Below are 17,952 nucleotides of genomic sequence, written 5' to 3' on the forward strand. Positions count from 1 at the left end.
GTTTACGCTTTTCCTCTGATCCCACTAATTCCAAGACTTCTCCGGAAGCTCAAGGCAGAATCCTGCAGAATGATTCTGGTGGCCCTGGCGTGGCACTGCCAGTTTTGGTTTACGGAGCTTCTTCTACTCTCCCTGGACTGTCCAGTTCATCTGTGCCCAATTCCTTCCCTGCTGACGATGTCCCAGGGCCAGGTGGTACACCCGGATCCAAGCTCTCTTCAGTTATCAGCGTTGCTCCTGAGCACCGAGAATTTCAGGATCCGAAAATCTCAGCAGAGTGCAGAGAGGTGCTTGCTCAAGCTCGAGTACAAATAAGACATATCGCTTAAAATGGAAGCGTTTCTGCCTTTGGTGCCGGCAAGAAAAGATTCATCCTTACTCTTCTGCTCCTCATCAGATTTTGCCGTACATTCTGGCATTGGCTAAATCAGGTCTCGCTCATTCTTCTATCAAAGTGCACCTTGCGGCCATCTCTAGATTCAGATGGACTTCTTCTGGACCTTCCCTCTGGTTGGCAAGGATTGTAAAGCAATTTCTTAATCGACTTTTTAGAGTTTTCCCACAAGTTAGGCCTCCACCGCCTCTGTGGCAGCTTAACTTAGTTCTTACTCAACTCATGAGGCCGCCTTTTGAACCAATTCATAGGGCGGACCTTAAATTCCTCTCATGGAAAGTGGCTGTCTTTCTCGCCTTAACATCTGCCAGAAGAGTAGGGGAACTGCATGCTTTCACTATTCAAGAACCGTTCTTACAGTTTAAAAGAGAGACTTTGATTCTGAGAACTAATCCCAAATTTATCCCGAAGGTGCCTTCAGACTTTCATTTGAATGAACCAGTTATTCTCAAATCCTTTTTTCCTCGACCCACTACTCCAGCGGAGAGGGCTCTCCACTCTCTGGATGTTCAAAGATGTCTGAAATTTTATCTTAAACGTACCAAAGACTTCAGAAGATCAACACAGCTCTTTGTCGCTTTCAGTCGCTTTCAGTGCTCCTCGCAAGGGTTTCCCTCTTTCAAAGCATTCATTATCCCTACTACCCTTAAAAAGAAATTATACTCTGACAGCAACCAAGTATCTTGTAGGCCTTGGCGTAAAGTAACGACGCCACTATTCAAAGATAAATTTTGTCCTTATCCCTTAAACCCCGAGGCAAGTGTTAATGACGATGCTGCGCAATTAAATAACGCAATACTAACTACACTGGATCTAATTGCCCCGACACAGATTATTAGGTCCAAGAATCGAACCTCCTCCTGGTTCACGGATCATTTAAAAACCTCCAAAATATTGTGTCGCACCGCAGAAAAACTGTGGCGGAAAACAAAACGCTCAGCAGATCGTGAAAATTACATGCGCTAAATTAAACTAGCCAAAAAAACTCACCTGGTAAGTCGGATAAATAAGGCAGAAAATTCCTCAAAGGAACTATACCACATCTTTAAAGAATTCACTACTGCTGTTAATGAACCTACTGTTTCCGTCTCTCAAAATTGGACAGATTCCTTATCAGAATTTTTCGAGGAAAAAATTATGAATATTAACAAAACTTTCCCCGCCACACCTGACCACGGGTACATTGAACCACTGTGTCCTTCACTCGACCCGTGTGATCTCCTGACCGACTTTACGGAGTGTGACCTTAAGTCTGTCACCATGGCCATGACTAAAATAAAATCTGGCTCCCCCGCTGACCCTTTCCCTTCTAAATGTTTTCCGATTCTGGCACCCACAGTCCTTCCAGGGCTGGTCAGTCTATTTAATAAATCCTTGGCTGAATCCGAGTTTCCTTTATGTTGGAAGACTGCCAGAATCAGACCAATTTTGAAGAAGCCTTCAGCAGATCCAGAGATACTTCTGAATTACCGGCCAATCTCTTTATTACCCTATTTCGGGAAAATATTGGAGTCCTTGGTAAATAAACAGTTGGTGTGCCACCTTGAAAGCCACAGACTTTTGGATCCTTCGCAATCTGGCTTCAGAGCAGCACACAGCACTGAGACTGCTCTGGTAGAGGCCACCGACAACATTAGACTAGCTCTGGACAAACACCAGTCAGCGATCCTCGTTCTGCTCGACCTGTCGGCTGCCTTCAACACCATCTCCTATCGTATTCTTGAGCGACATCTCTGGGAGGTTGGTGTCAGGGGGCAGGCCTTGAAATGGTTCATCAGCTACCTGAAGGATCGCAAAACCATTGTCCAGATGGGTAATAACACCTCTAGTGAACGATCAGTAACAATGGGTTTGCCCCAGGTCTCTATTTTGAGTCCTACCCTTTTTAATCTTTACATGGCCCCCTAGCTGCTGTGATCAGAACACATGGCTTTGACGTCTTGTCCTATGCGGACGATACACAGATTCTGGTCACGTTGGGCCCTGACCCTAACGACACTAAGAAGTGTTTTAAAGACTGCCTGATCCATGTGGACAAATGGATGACATCGGACCGTCTTCAGTTAAACGGGACCAAGTCTGAGATCATGCTTTTTGGTAAAGCGACCAACCACTGGACGCAGAATTGGTGGCCAGCCAGGCTTGGTCCATGTCCCCTCACAAGAACTTAGTCCGGAACCTAGGATTCCACATGGACAACTGTCTGTCCATGAAGGGGCATGTGAATCATATTATTGGTACCTGCTTCGCTGTCATGCGGAGCCTTCGTAAAGTTTTCAAATGGCTCCCTCTCGAGGCCCGCAGACCCCTAATACAAGGTCTAATAATTAACAGGATGGACTATGGCAATGCTCTTCTGTTATCAATTAATTCTGTTGACCTAGACAGACTTCAGGTCCTTCAGAACACTGCTGCGAGGCTGGTCCTCGACCGCCCTTATAGATCGCCGTCGGCACCCTGCCTGAAAACCCTTCACTGGCTCCCAGTGAGAAAACTTACCCTTTTTAAGACCTTATGTCTAACACATGAACACATGTATGAAAAAGGTCCTAAATATTGGGTGCAAAAATTACGATGGTACCAGCCGTCCAGGGCACTGCGTTCTAGTAACTCTGCTCTGCTCACCCCCCTCAAGATTCACACTGCTAGGCAGGGTGGGCGCGCTTTCTCATTCCTGGTTCCAGCTTCTTGGAACAAAATGCCTTTTGAACTTAGCAGCATGTCAGACCACAACTGTTTCCGTAAGAGACTGAAGACCTGGCTGTTTGGAAAATAGCAGACGGCCCTGTCTTCTTACCTGCTCTCAGCAGCCTGCAAGCGCCATGAGACTCGCAAGAGTGATATGTGCGCGATACAAATACCCCTGACTTGACAGAAAGCAGGGTATTTGCTTGATGGATTGCCAGCGCGATCCAATATTGTCACCAAGTATGGGCGCACTCTACGAGAGCTATGTCTTCTTCAGTTGCTGTCTTCGCCGGAGTGCCTATCAAGGACATTTACAGAGCAGCGACATGGAGCAGTGCCCATACCTTCACAAGGCATTACTGCTTGGACACCTCCACGCGTAGTGACGCTGCAGTGGTACAGGCAGTCCTGATGAACGTCTTTCAATGAGTGGTGAGCTTTCCTTTCTAACCCTCCTTCCTTTTTATTGGTTATTCGCACATTTTGTAACTCTAGATGCTTTTACTATTTCTTCTTTCCAAGTGAACGGGGCATGGGGGATACCATCTTCAGTCTCGTAGTACCCCATGGCCGCTTCTATGACCACCGCTAGACCTTCTCCTGCGACTAGCCTCAGCTGGGCTGTCGAAGCTTCATGATGCCTCTGAAAGGGCTGATTCCCCTGATAGTGCATGGAGCACTGCTTGTCTCTCCTTGAACATGGTGTCTGGATCTGGCTCTGTTCGGATCGGGCGTTCTTGATTTGCCATCACCCTTGCTGTTTCAGCCTTTTGTTGCTAGGGCAAAGGGACTAATCCTGTGGTCCACCGGGCGATTCCACTTGGAGCAGGGTGTAAGCTTCCTTGAAGGATCATATTGGGTATAGGGTTCCTTTGAGATGAAAATTATACAAAATGGGAGGCCTCATGAGTACGGAAGGTTGGTTTTCTGTTCTGTCACTGGCAAAATTCCCTGCATTTCTGTAGAGTGATTCAGGAGAGATCCTCTTACAGCACCGGAGAGTGACCTCGGAATTGAAGTGGTTGCGCCTCCCAGCTTTTCTTAGAAAGTCGTCCTTTGTTTGGAAATCGTGCACAAATACCAGGATGTCAATGGGGGAGTTGTTTTACGTCTGGGGGTCCGATCCGATGGACCCGGTCTAGTTGCAGGGTAGCCTCACTTGCTTGTCCCAGGATGTAGCGGAAGAGATCTGTGACATAGTCCCGGAGGTTATATCCCTCTGCTTTCTAAAGCACACCCCTGATACAAATTTTGTTCCTAGGGGGGTGATTCTCCAGATCCTCGTCATGCCCCTGGAGATCTATGTGTTGTTCCTTGAGTCGCAGTACCTCTAGCTGCAGCCACTCCAAATATACTTCTCAGCTTGTTTCCCTGTCCTCCAGAGCGGCTACCCTGTCGCCAAACTCCTCGATATTGCGCCGGACCTCCTGGAGATCCGTTGCTAGCTACGCTTTCATAGCCTGGAGGTCTCCCCGTAGGGAAGCAAAAAGGGATTCTAGGAAGGATTTAGTTACTGGGCCATCCCTGTCATCCAAATCTGCTCTGTCGCCCCCGTCTCTGCTTATTTATCCTCTGGTGCTGTGCCTCCCTGCATTCCACACATGTCCTTTGACGAGCAGTCTTTTTTTGCTCTATCCACTGTCATTGTACTGCTCCATAGGAAGGCTCTGCAGGAGGGGCCACACTTGCCGCGGGAGCCGGATTAGTGGTCCCTACCATATCCTTAACTTCACCTTATTTCTGGGGGCCCAAGTGTGGAGCAGATCGGGGCTTTCGAGCTCCAGTACCAGCAGTGTTGCCCTCTCGGTCCAGGCCAGGGCTTTGCAGGTGTCGGCAGGAGGGCCTCGCAGACCTGTTAATGCTGATCTCCTTGGCTGGGAACTGCCTGCCTGGCTTGCTCTCTGTTCCTCGGTGGGGGTGTAGGGCCTGGATGTTCTCCTCTCACTCTTCCTGTGGCCCCTCTGTACTCCCAGGATGTGCCTACGCTGTCTGAGTGATGATTTGATTTGATATAATTTGTGCATTTATAAAGCACACGAATGCCTGGGGGCGTCTAGGCGCTGATACCAGAGAGTCCAGTAAGGTTGCCAATGTGAAAGTAGATGACATGTTAGTTGGCAAAGAGCCAGGTTTCTATCGATTTCCTGAAAGATAGCAGCGTAGGGCTGTTCTTTATGCTGACCGGCAGCGAGTTCAGTGTCTTGGATGTCCCTAACAGAAAGTGTCTTCAGCCCCAACGAGCTTTCTTGAACCTGGGCGTTCGTAGAAGTTTACTATGTGCAGATCTTAGACTTCTGGAAGGCACGTACCAGTTCAGATGTTTCTTCAGGAATTGAGGACCAGCACCATGCAGCGCTTTGAAAGCCATGCATTGGGATTTAAATTTGATCCTCTTGTCCACTGGGAGCCAGTGCAGGGCTCATGGCTGGCGGGGAGATAGAGGGGAGAAGAGGGGAGGGGAGGTTCAATAATAATAAAATAAAAAATAAAATACCTTTCTGCCGGCCCGGGTCCTGCGTCTTCACTGCTCGGTCTGCTCCTGCTTTCCTGACTCCAGGAACAGGTAGCAGGCAGCCTCCCTCCCCTCCCCTAAGCCAATCACAACACTCCAGTGGAGCGTTGGGATTGGTTGGGACGCCGCTCAGCCAGGGGCTGTAGGGGATTGCATGTTCTCCATGAAGGTTGCAATGCAGCCTGCATGGAGAAGTGCAGAGTACGCATGACTGGTTTGGGCGGCCCGAGAGGCAAACTTCTCCTGCCCTGCCCGCCCGCAATGCGCAAAGAAACATAAAATGGTAATAATCAAAAATTATTACCATTTTATGTTTTGGCTTTCTCGCCATGTGAGAAAGCAGAGGGCCGACGCTCCTCTGCCCTAGTGGAGGAGCTGCCCCTGGTGGGAGACAGGCTGGGACCTAGGAATATCCAGCAGTAATCTAGCTGCCGCATTTTGAAGACGCTGCAACTACTGTAGATGCTGCGATTGGATGCCCATGTACAAAGCGTTACCATAGTCCAATCTGGACAGGGCTAATGCAGTTACCAGGGTTTGTAGGGAATCTGGCGGATGAAAGGGCGAACTTTCCTGGTTCATTTTAGGAAGAAAAAAACTAGTTGAGGTGAGGGTACTGATCTTATTTTTGAATGTCAGTTTGTCATAAAAAATGAACCCTAGGTTTTTCACCTTTTTTGCACTGGAACTGGGAGGTCATCCAAGCTGGGGGGGCCACTATCTAGGTTACCAAAAGGAGGTATCAGTACCTAGCAAAAGAACCTCTGTCTTTATTTATTGGTTTTATAATGCACTTGAATCCCCCCCGGAGGGGTATCTCAGTGGAAAGGGCACGGCAGGCTAAGCTGAAAGACCAAAGGCTAGAAAAGAAAGGTTTTAAGATGCTTTCTAAAGCAAAGGTTATCGGGACATTGTCGAAGTTGTATGGGAAGCTTATTCCAATAAGATGGGGCAAGGTGAGAAAAGGCCTTCCCTCCTAACGTTGTTCTCTTAATCCGGGGTACCTTGAGAAGGGATTTGGTGCCAGAGCGGAGGGTTCTAATAGGGGAGTATCTGGTGAGTTTTTCGGCAAGGTAAGAGGGGCCTTTATTGTAAAGAGTCTTCTACACCGTGCTGCATATCTTAAACTGCACCCGCTGGCGAACTGGAAGCCTGTGGACTCGGCGGAGAAGAGGAAGGGATGGAGTCCTTGGGGGAGCGTTGAAAACAAGGCATGCAGCGTTTTTTTTTAACCACCTGCAAGCGCTGCAGAGACGACTCATTTGCCGAGATTAATAGCACATTACAATAATAGATGCGACTCAGAACCATCACCTGCATAAGTGTTCTACGTGATGAGATAGGGGGAAGTGAAAAGACTCTCCGTAGCAGTCCCACTACATGAAAGCAAGAGCCGACTGTAGCAGTCACATGCTCCTTTAAGGTCAGAGCCTGATCAAGACGGATGCCTACATTTTTAACACAAGTCTTAGGTTGAGGGGGAACGCCGAGATCTTCTGGCCACCACTCGGGTGTCCACCACAAAGGAGCATCACCAAAGAGCATTAGCTCCGTCTTTCCGGCATTGAACTGGAGGAAGTTGTCCTTCATCCAGATAGAGATTGTGTTTATCTCTGAAGCAAAGGAGTCTTGAACTGAGGGAGTGAATTTATTAAAAGAAAACAGCAGTTGCTTGTCATCCACATAGGATATGGGGGCAAAGCCCAATGTCCTCAGGAGGTTAGCCAGGGGAACCACATAGATGTTGAATAATGTCGGGCTCAAACATGAGTCCTGGGGGACTCCCCTCTTTATTTCCCTAGTCTGTGAACAGTAAGGGCCAAGATTGATGGTCTAAGATCTAGAGGAAAGAAAGCTGGACATCCACTGCAAAGCTGCACCTCTCAGTCCTATCTCCTCCAGTCTTCCCAGCAAGATCCGGTGCGAGACCGTATCAAATGCAGCAGAGAGGTCCAACAACACCAGAATCGTGGAGTGGCCACTATCTAGGGTCATTCTGATGTTATCCGTGACCACTAGTAAGGCGGCCTCTGTGCTGTAATTAGGTCTAAACCCAGATTGTGAGGGATCGAGGCCACCCGTGGCTTCCATGTAGTCAGACAGCTGCTTATTAATATGTTTCTCCACGACCTTGCTCAGGAGCGGGAGGAGAGAGATAGGGCGAAGATTCGAGATATCTTCCATTGGGGCCTTAGGATTTTTTCAGATCTGAATAATCTGAGCCACCTTCCATTCAGGTGGTAGTCAACCTTCCTTCAAAGACAGATTAAGAAGTGGAGTGATATATGAAACCAAATGAGTGGATAATGAAGCTGCAGTTTTAGCCGGAATGATGTCCAGGGGAGATCCTGATTTAGCCGATCTCAAAGCTGCTTCTACTGCTTCAAGAGTTATCGGGAGGAAATTATCTAGCAGCTGCGTGCTACTGGGCACCCTTGAGAGGACGGCTGGGGAGGCAAATGTGCCCCCTGATAAGGTAATTTTATCATAAATCAAATCTATCTTCTGAGTGAAATACCTATCAATATCATTGCATAAAGTTTGGGACGGAGCTTCTACCGATTCGCATGCCTTGGGATTGGTGAAGGTTTTCAGGATTTTAAACAAGGTTTTGGACACATTTCCTGCCTGTGCTAGCTGTGAGGCTAAAAAGGTTTTCTGGGCAACTTTTATATTTTTATGGTAGACACTAAGAGCTATTTTGAAATTTTCCTTGTCCCTAACTTCATGATTTCTACGCCACCGTCTCTCTAAATGTTTATATCCCTTTCTGCCGTTCAATTTGAGGCAGTTGGATCTCATCCACAGATTTACCTCTGTCATGCAGCTATTAAAACGATCAGCTGTCTCTTCAACGTTGCTTGAAACTGACATCACTAACTGGGTGTCGTCAGCATCTGAGGCTACTGAGAAGCCGAACTATCTGATGATTGTAGCCAGCGCCGGGACACCTCCGTTGGAGGTAGCTGTTGCGCTCAACAAAATACTAATAATAATAGATTGAAAAACGTGTGGCTCAGGGATGAGAACTGTGGCGCAACACAGGGGAGTTTAAATTGCTCGGACGAAAAAACTCAGTACTCTACTGAAAGAGTCCTATTGGAGAGAAATTATGTCAGCAGCTTAAAGGCGGTGCCTCTGATCCCTAGCTCAGATAACCTGTTGGCTAATATTTTGTGGTTTACTGTGTCAAAGGCTGCCGATAGAGCTAAGAAAATCAGGGCGGCCTTACCCCCAGTGTCCAGCATTGCTCTTAATACTTCTGCCGCCACGACCAGAGCTGTCTCAGTGCTATGCCCCTCACAGAGCTCATATTGTGAGGGATCTAGGAGGTCCATGGAAGAGATGAATGCCGTGAGCTGTGCATTTATTATTTTCTCCAGCACCTTAACTGGAAAGGGTAGTCTGGAGATAGGTCGATAGCTGCTAGGCTCTTGCCAATAATTACAAATCGCAATGGTGTTTCGATTGGTAGCACATCTATTCTCTTTGTGCATTAGATATAAACATAGAAGTATTGGTGCCCCTCGAGATTAGAATAACTGCACCCCACTGCCTAAGGTGCCAAAACTCCGGAGCCCAATTGGACCCAGTGAATACGTGGAAACAAAAGTATAAACCTCGGCACTCTTATTCTGTTTTCTATTGATTCACAAAGTTGTTTAGAATGATTACTCCAAATATCAGCACGACATGAGTATAATTCTTGCTGAATCCATTTAATATAAGTATATAGCAAAATCTAAAGTCACAAAGTTAAAAAACTGTAGCAATCCAGTCCTATATGACTCTTAATTAAATACTGATTTAGAACGATTGAGTGAGATGTAATACTACAAGGGTATAATTATACCTTCTTGGACTAAGATATGTATAGAATAACAAATAGGGATTTTTAACCTTGTAATTTATTTTGACTTTACGTGTCTTTCAACCTGACAGAGAAAACAACCAGTGTTCTTATACGAATAATACGAGACGCAGTCGAGTGTTACAACATAGTACTATAATATACAGAGGTATTTTAATACAAAAAAGTTCCTTTTTTTATCTATTATCATATATGGGACAATATATTCCTTTGTCTCTTGAGCCACAACGATCTCAGTCTTTTCCTTCTCTCTGTCTTTATAAAAATCAATAGGGACAGACGATCTCTTTCTACAAAACTTGGTCAACTTCTATACAAAGTTACCTGGTTGCCTATGCAAATACCGATTAAAGGTAGCAATTGAGCTAAGACCCATAGAATCTTTTATTCATTTTATCTAATATCTTCACTTCACTTTATAGTTCAGCTCTATTCTGGATAATGAGCACCGCATGTTTTTTATATAATTCTCACTACTGGTTTTTTTGGGTCTATCTGCACCTTTTCTTTTCATTTTATATTTTTTGCTTCTAAATAAATTCACACGTTCTAATGAACATGGTTGTTCTTTGGATCTCCATGTTGTTTTTTTATATACAATTAAAAGTGTATTTTTCTTGTTTCCTTTAAGAGATTTTAAAGATATGAATTTTGAAAATTCTCTTTATTATGACATTATTTGCAGCCTTGAAAAAGTTTAAAGAAACGAAACACGTGTCGGCTGCCAGTTCAACGTATGGATTGTCACATCAAGCTGTTTAATCCTGATTATGTTGCTACTGTTTTTTAACTTTGTGACTTTAGATTTTGCTATATACTTGTATTAAATGGATTCAGCAAGAATAATACTCATGTTGTGCTGATATTTGGAGTAATCATTCTAAATAACTTTGTGAATCAATAGAAAACAGAATAAGAGTGCCGAGGTTTATACTTTTGTTTCCAGCTGCTAGCATCTGCTGGATCGAGATTAGGGTTTTTTACGATTGGAAGAATTGATGTTTTCCAGTCATCAGGGAAGGTGCCTGAGCAAATTATCTCATTGAATACTACACCTAGTTGTTCACTAATGATTTTGGGAATCAGGTGCAGTATTTTGGGAGGACAAGGGTCGAAAGGAGCCCCCAATTCGGATATTTTTACCATCTGATCAATCTGTTCTACTGGAGGAGAGGAAAAGAAGGTAAGCAGATTGGATGGAAAAATATATGTGACTGCTATAGAGTTCCCAGAAACGGTATTAACACAGTCCCTAAAGGATTTATACACAGTCTCTACTTTGTCCTTAAAAGGCTGTGCCAGTAAGTTGCAGACCTCCACGCTGTTATGCATCCTAGGTAGTTCTGGTAGTTTAGCTACGCTTTTAACTGTTGAAAAAAGCTCCTTGCTAGAGTTTCTTGCCTGTGAGATTTTTAATGAAAAGTATTTACTTTTTTCATCCAGTATCAATTTCTTATAGTCTGCCAGTGCTTGTGCATATTAGTTCTTTCTATAGGGTTGTAGTTTGCTCTCGACTGCAGCTAGTGCTTCAGCACCAGGGTTGGGGGGGACATAGTGTGATTACCCCTTACTTCTCTCTCCAAATTCGAACTCTGAGTGCTCTTAAGGGCTCCTTCCTTTTTGTGTGGTACTGGGAGGATGCTTAGCTATTAATCTACAATACTTGGGTAGTGTTGGCATGATGAAACACAGGGAAGGGCCGTGTTGCTCAGCCGTGACTTTGATAAGGACTCGAGGCTTTTGTCTACCTCTGCGGCTAGGCCTCCTCGCAGGCCGTGGGTCCCTCGTTGCTGGACCCAGAGGCACGGGCCTCTTTCTTCCTCCCCCGCTTCTGGGGAGTGAAGACTTGAGGGGGCTCGAGGTGGGCCCACACTGTCCCATTGCGCCTTCCTTCTTATTGTAGGTTCCGCAAGTGCGGTAGTGCCTCCTCGCTGGCTGCAGGGACTCAGTGTATGTCTTTTGTGGTGAGGGCTTCTCCTCAGCACAATGGAAGAAGGGTAAGATCCTGGGCCATTTCACGGCTCAGTGTGACTCCCAGTGCTCTCACCTTCCAGGTCCCAGGGCAGTTGTCACACCGGCCGTGCCGTCTCTCCAAAGGCAGAGGAACCCGCTAGGCCATCTTCACCAGAGCTTCCGCTCTCTGGGAGGCTTTGACTGGTCTCCGCATCTCCATGCATCAACAAGGAGAGCCCCCTGTGTCGCAGTCGGTACATTCCTGGGCCGAAGCGGCCCTTCCCTTCTGGGCCGCAGACTCCTGGCTTTCTCGCGGCAGCTGCCTCTGAGGAGGTCGAGCCCGCTCCGGAAGTCTGCTTCACAGTGAGCCGCTCATGAGTATCTGGTCCTCTCACTCCGTCTCGATCAGCAGCCGGTGTCCCAGGCTACCTTACCCACCACAAGAGAGCACTTCGTTCTCTGCTTCCAATGAAGCCATCTTAGGGTCGCGGGTGAGGGTCCAACAGGCAAATTGACAGGCTTATGTCTGCGGCGCTTCAGAGAGACCACGAAAGACATCTTAGCCAACCACCATCTTGGACACCCCCATGGAACACATTTAAAAGTTCTTTACTTTTATGTTATCCATTTTAAATATGCGCCAACAGGTAAAAATACAGGCTTTAAGGGATTTAAAAAATGTATGCTGTGACATTAATATTCTAGTCAGGCCAATAAAAGAACACCCTATTAGCAAACTTATTGACTGGTTCTCGTCTATGTACGTGTAGCTAGAATGGCTTGATCTGGATGGGTTGTATGACTATTAATGGCGTTTGAACAGAACTGCACAGGGCTGGATGGTTCAGGCTGGCAATAGGACTGGACAGGACCAGGCTGGTTCTGTTTGGGGTTATTGGGGCTAGAATGGACCTGGCAGGGCCACACTGGATTTAGTAAATGTGTCTAGAATTGCTTTAAACTGGATGGGCTGGCTCTGAACGTTGACGTAAAGGGTCACAGTGCATTGAGGAGGGGTAAACCTGCTGAAATTGTGTGTGGTTTGAATACTGGATTGGACCAGCAGTTTCTGATGCTGAAAGACCTGATGCTGTCAATGGAGTTAGGATTTGACTGGGTTGGAACGGGCTACTTCGAATGGGTGCGTCTCATTGCTCTAAAGGTGGCAATTTGGGATATTTAGCTTTTTATTGGGACTTCATTGATTAGTTTTCCTGGCAGTAAATTGTCACTCGTGTCAGCAGAATGTCATTCATAAGTTTACTAAAAACATGCAAATGTCGCACATAAGCAATATGAAAACTTTACAGCTAGGAGACTCCTGTTAGTGCCCTTCCATTTCTGGTGCTTTGCATCAGTTTTAAGATCTTTTTAGCGTTTCACGTTGCTCAAATGGGTGTCATTTCTGATATTTATATGTTTCCCTCATCTTCAAAGATTGAATTTTGCTCGCCTGAAAGTGTCACTCATAGTCGTTGAATGTTACTCATAATTGCAATGAAATTATGAAAATGTAACACGTAAGCAATCTGACACCTTAGCAGCTATGGTTCACTTATCCCACTACTTAACCCATAGTCTTTGTATACACTGTAACTATGTACCTGTATCTATTTAATGAAACTGTGTTTATTCCATATGTCACTCGTATTACCTCCTTTTGTCTACTCTGTAAAGCGTTCCGATGAATCTGGGTCAAGTATGCGCTATATAAAATCCGATAAATAAATACTTTCAACAAAGGAACCTCTGGTCTAGATTGGCACCTCGCCTCAAAATCCCAACATACAAGAAAAACAATAGGTGGCACATCCTTCTCTGTTAGTCTGTACAAGTTTAACTTGTATATAGGGTAATGCATAAATAACTACATTTTTATCGTGACTATTTATCTAAAATTGTTAGAATTCAGCATCAACGATTGAAAGTCTGAGTTTATTAAATATAACCTAAAATCTAGAAATATTACCTTTCTTACACATATATACCTTCTATAAACGTATCTTTATATTTATAACTTTACTCTTAATTCAGTATCTCCAATGCACTAACCTATATCTCAGCCTATACCTCTCTCAATATATCTTCCAACTTCACTCCATGACTCATCCCAAACCCCATTCTACTACTATGATCTCCAAAATAACCCTTACTAGACTCTTCCCTCCTCTACCCCGTTGCAACATCTCTCGTTTACTATTTAGATATCCCAAACAAGCCTTTCTAAATCATTTACTCATGTACCCCTCCTAGACTCATCTGATACCTCATCTTTCTCCTTAATCCACTTTGAGACTCTTCGCCCTCCATCTCTCGTTACTCATCACAAACCTCCTCCTACTGTTATAATCTCCAAATAAACAAACACTTTCTAGACCCTTCCCTCTTCTATCTCTCCACAATCCTTTTCAATCCAACAAACAGACTCACATGCCTACCGCTAAAATTAATTTCCTATTTCCCTATACTACTTCACCACTAATCCCTTTTGGGTTCAGAGGTAGCGTGCTACTCGCCAAAAAATACTTCGATGCCTCGTCATAGATAATAAGCGCTAAATAAATGCAATTAGAATTACTCCCATTCTCTGTATGTCTGAGCTGGTGTCTGGAATGTTTGTTGTATCTTGTGCTCACTTCAGACAGGGAGAGTGAGAGAAGACCAACCTAGTTGCAATCTCCCAAAGCCATATCTGTACGCAAAACAGCAACCAGGCTCCAAAGAAGACAAATATAAGGAAACCACTTAGAGATCCTACCGGGAAATCCAAAGATTTTAAAATAGATGCCTCACCCACTAAATAGTGGCATGCTTCTTCATCGGAGCCTATCCTCGCCCTGGTAGGGTAATACCACCAGGGCGGACTGAACCATAAATGGAAGTTCTTATATAAAATATCCATCTAGATAAAGCAGGGATCCAGTTGAAAGAAGAAAAGGTTCCAAAAAAACCTCATGGTCATACCTGTTCTGAATTGCTATTTATTAGTAGGGTACCGTGGGTCTAGTAAAATAGAGGTACTGGGTTCTAATTGAGCATTATCGTCTCAATCACTTCAGATTCTTGCCAACATGTTTCAGCCCTCACAAAGAGCCCATACACATCTGGGGCCTTCTTCGGGGCTGTATGTAAGTGCCTCTGCCCTTTTTGCATGCGTTCCACGCATCTTAATGATGCATAAGGCTCTCACCTGAACTTGGATCCTGTGTTCCCATTCCCTGTATGTCTGATCTGGTGTCTGGAATGCTGACAGTGAAGGATGTAATAAAATGTTGGTGTGTGGTTGTGAGAAAATGGGTTGTATTATATGGTATGATTGTGCAACCTTACCATGTAATACACTAACCAACCCCTTTTAGGACCGATAGATTTCATTTGTTAAATGCTTGCTCACGCCTGGGTAGCTGTGGCTCTGAGCAGCATTTAAAAAAGCACCAAAATAATTGGATGACATAACTTAGACACTCAAAATCTGACCCCAATTTATAAAAAAAAGAAAAATTTTATGTATTTCTACAAACCATATTGAAAAAGATCCTCTCGAGGGTTCCAGCAGACTCGGGTGCAACTTCTGACAGTAGGGTCCTTCTCCACTGTGACGAGGCACAGAAGTCTGAGGATCGGGGCTATCACTTACCCTTAGTAGACTTTATCTGTTGCGTCCCTGTGTTGTGAATAGGAGGTCAGCTGACTGATCCTTGGAGCCTCTTGCTTTGGCTGGGCCCAGATAACAAATTCTCAATGAGTCGGACACAGCAGGTACAGTCCTTTCTCCTTTGCTAGGCACCAAGTACAGTCCACATCGGTGCAGCATACCTTTGCTGGAAACTGGGTGCAGCAGGGCAATCCTTTTTCCCATCCAGTCGCGATCTGAGTGGAGTGTGCTGTGGGGTGCTCTAATTATCTTCGGAAAATGCCCTCAGGGTCGGAATTTGTTGGTAGCCAATGGACTACCAGGTTTCCTACTATCTGAAAACCACTTTCTGGGATGTGTGGCATCTGGCTATCCTAGGGTGCACCACTCTGACCACTCCCAGTATGGCAGAACTCCCCTCTTGTCTCCCAGCTCTTCTTAGCTCAACCCAGATTTGTGGCTACACTCCCCTGGAAAACTGGTTTGACAACTGTTTTCCCCTTTTTCTGTCCCAAGTGTCAGCCTCTCCCCCAGACAATACAGCAGCCCCTCTCCCAAGTGTTTTCCATTTGCCCTTCAAAGGAGGCTTCTGCTTTGAAGCTCACCTTTTGGGCAGACATCCATGTGGCTTCCTGAAGGAGAGAGAAAACACCTCCTTCTAGTGAAGATCCCTATTGTATCCATTTCTGGGAGTTGTTAACACGTCTCCCCAGAAAAGCAGAAAGCCGACTCAATGACAAGAACAGATGTGCCACTGTTAAGCAACACAGTGCTCTGAAAAACTCCCATATTCTCACTCTAGCAATGATAACTGTATCTCACAGCAAACCTAATATCCCATGACTTTTAGAAATGTATTCACCCCATATCACTTTTTAAACACTTCCCACAGCATGGCCACAGAGGTAACAGAGCCCTGGTTGAAATCACTTGGTGGGCTTGTTTAAAGACTTGGTCTGACAGCTCAGATGGTCGCAGCCGCTACATTCTATGTATCCTCGCATAGTTGGCGAAGGTCAAAACCATCAGAATCAGAGAATGATCAGACAAAGTCCTAGGTAAATGTACTATAGTTTCACCCTAGCCAATCGCATCTCTAGATTCTAACCAGTAATCGATCCTGGAAGATATTCCATGTACTACAGAATGGAATTTTAAATACTCTGGATTTGGGGCATTTAACACAGTACAAGTCTAGCAGTTTGTACTGATGCATTATATTCCATAGATCTCCCTGCACTTGAGTGTGTCGGCTGGACCCACTGCCAGTGCTATCCAAATCAGCTTGTAGCATTAAAGTATTCTCCGCATATTACAGAGCGAGGGGAAGAGGTTACAAGCCTGTTTCTAACTTTAGTGAAGAAAAAGAAAGAAAAAACAGTAACAGCAGAGTTCGGCCCATGTGTGTTGACCAATGTAATGCGTGCTGAACCCAACAACCCCTGAACAACCACGCACCGGTCCTCTCCATCACAGAATGTGTCCAGAGGCCTGAACCGTAAGCCTCGTTTAACCAATATGGCCATTTCCCTCAAATTCTAAAACAGTTATACCTTGGCACTCTAACCGTTAATGTACACAAGTTTAGTATAATAATCTACTACATAAATGGCCAATTAGGGAACCCAGTTCATTAACTTTTTACATGTAATTGTCTCACAGGGGAAAAAGCATCAAATGCACGAGCGTTCTGTCAAAAAAGAAGAGAGCATCAAATGGGCATATTTTCTATATAACTTTGTCTTTTAATCCAAAGTTTTCAAAACAATGCAAAAAGTTTATAAAAATAGAACATAGTAAGGTGACTAAAGATACATTGAAAAATGTTTCACTTGTGTTATTTCTTATTTTAAACACTGTGAACAAGTACAATTGCCAAAGCGAAGGTCTTAATCCTAGAGCCTTCAAAGTAGTGGCAGTATGAAAGCAGCCAGATCAGCCAACACGTGTTTCGTTACTATACGTAACTTTCAAAAGGCTCATTCATTATATTGATTCCTAGTCACTTTGAGAAAATTAATTTCAGATACTGGATAAGGCAACAAATTTATCGAGGCGAACCTGCAAAGAGTGAAGAGATTCCGTTTGACTACTAATAGTCGCCCAAACAGCCCTCCCAACAAACCCCTACCCACATTGCATGAGTAACATTACCAGAGCTTTACAGTCTAGCCTCAGGGTGGCTCAACTAGCATCTATCACATTGTTGTACAGACTCATGTGATGCTCCGCAGTGTTAGATAGAACACTAGTGTTAGAAGCTTTTCCCTCATCCATATCAATGAGAGATGTAACTTGTCTTGAGATGGTCAGTGGTTATTCAAGGACAAGTAGCTGGTGAATGGTGGGCGGGGGAGACCTTTCTAACTCACACACTGAGTGCCTCCCTCTTTTAGAATCTTTAAAGCATGACAGCAAGTGTTCACTGTGGAATTAACAGGTAGCCTTTAATAAACAAGTGAGTAGAAGCTTAAACTGTTTTTAATAGTCTGTCCCATTATTAATGTCTTCATGATAGTGAAACAATGACCTATTAATTGCCCCTTTTGTCCATTCAACAACTTTCATAGTCATAGTCAAATGTATTCAAATGTTCGGTCTTTTAAAACCATTGCACCATATAATTTAATTTGCATTATTTAAAACGGCCTATGAAAAACATTAGTAACAATCTTTGGTCATTGTTCTACACTCAATAAAATCAAGACCAGATTATATTGTCCATAAAGTGCTGCAACCCTGACAATCGACCTCATCATGGAATCCATCTTCATCATAAAAACAGTCTCTTAGATTGATTGCTTTTCTTCTGAAACACGACCCCTTTCCTTTAGATATATATTTATAAATGTTACCCCCCTGCATACCAGAGGAATCGAAGACCCGCCCTACCAGGTGGT

This window comes from Triturus cristatus, chromosome 6 (assembly GCF_964204655.1).
Source record: "Triturus cristatus chromosome 6, aTriCri1.1, whole genome shotgun sequence".
NCBI classification, from domain to species: Eukaryota; Metazoa; Chordata; class Amphibia; order Caudata; family Salamandridae; genus Triturus; species Triturus cristatus.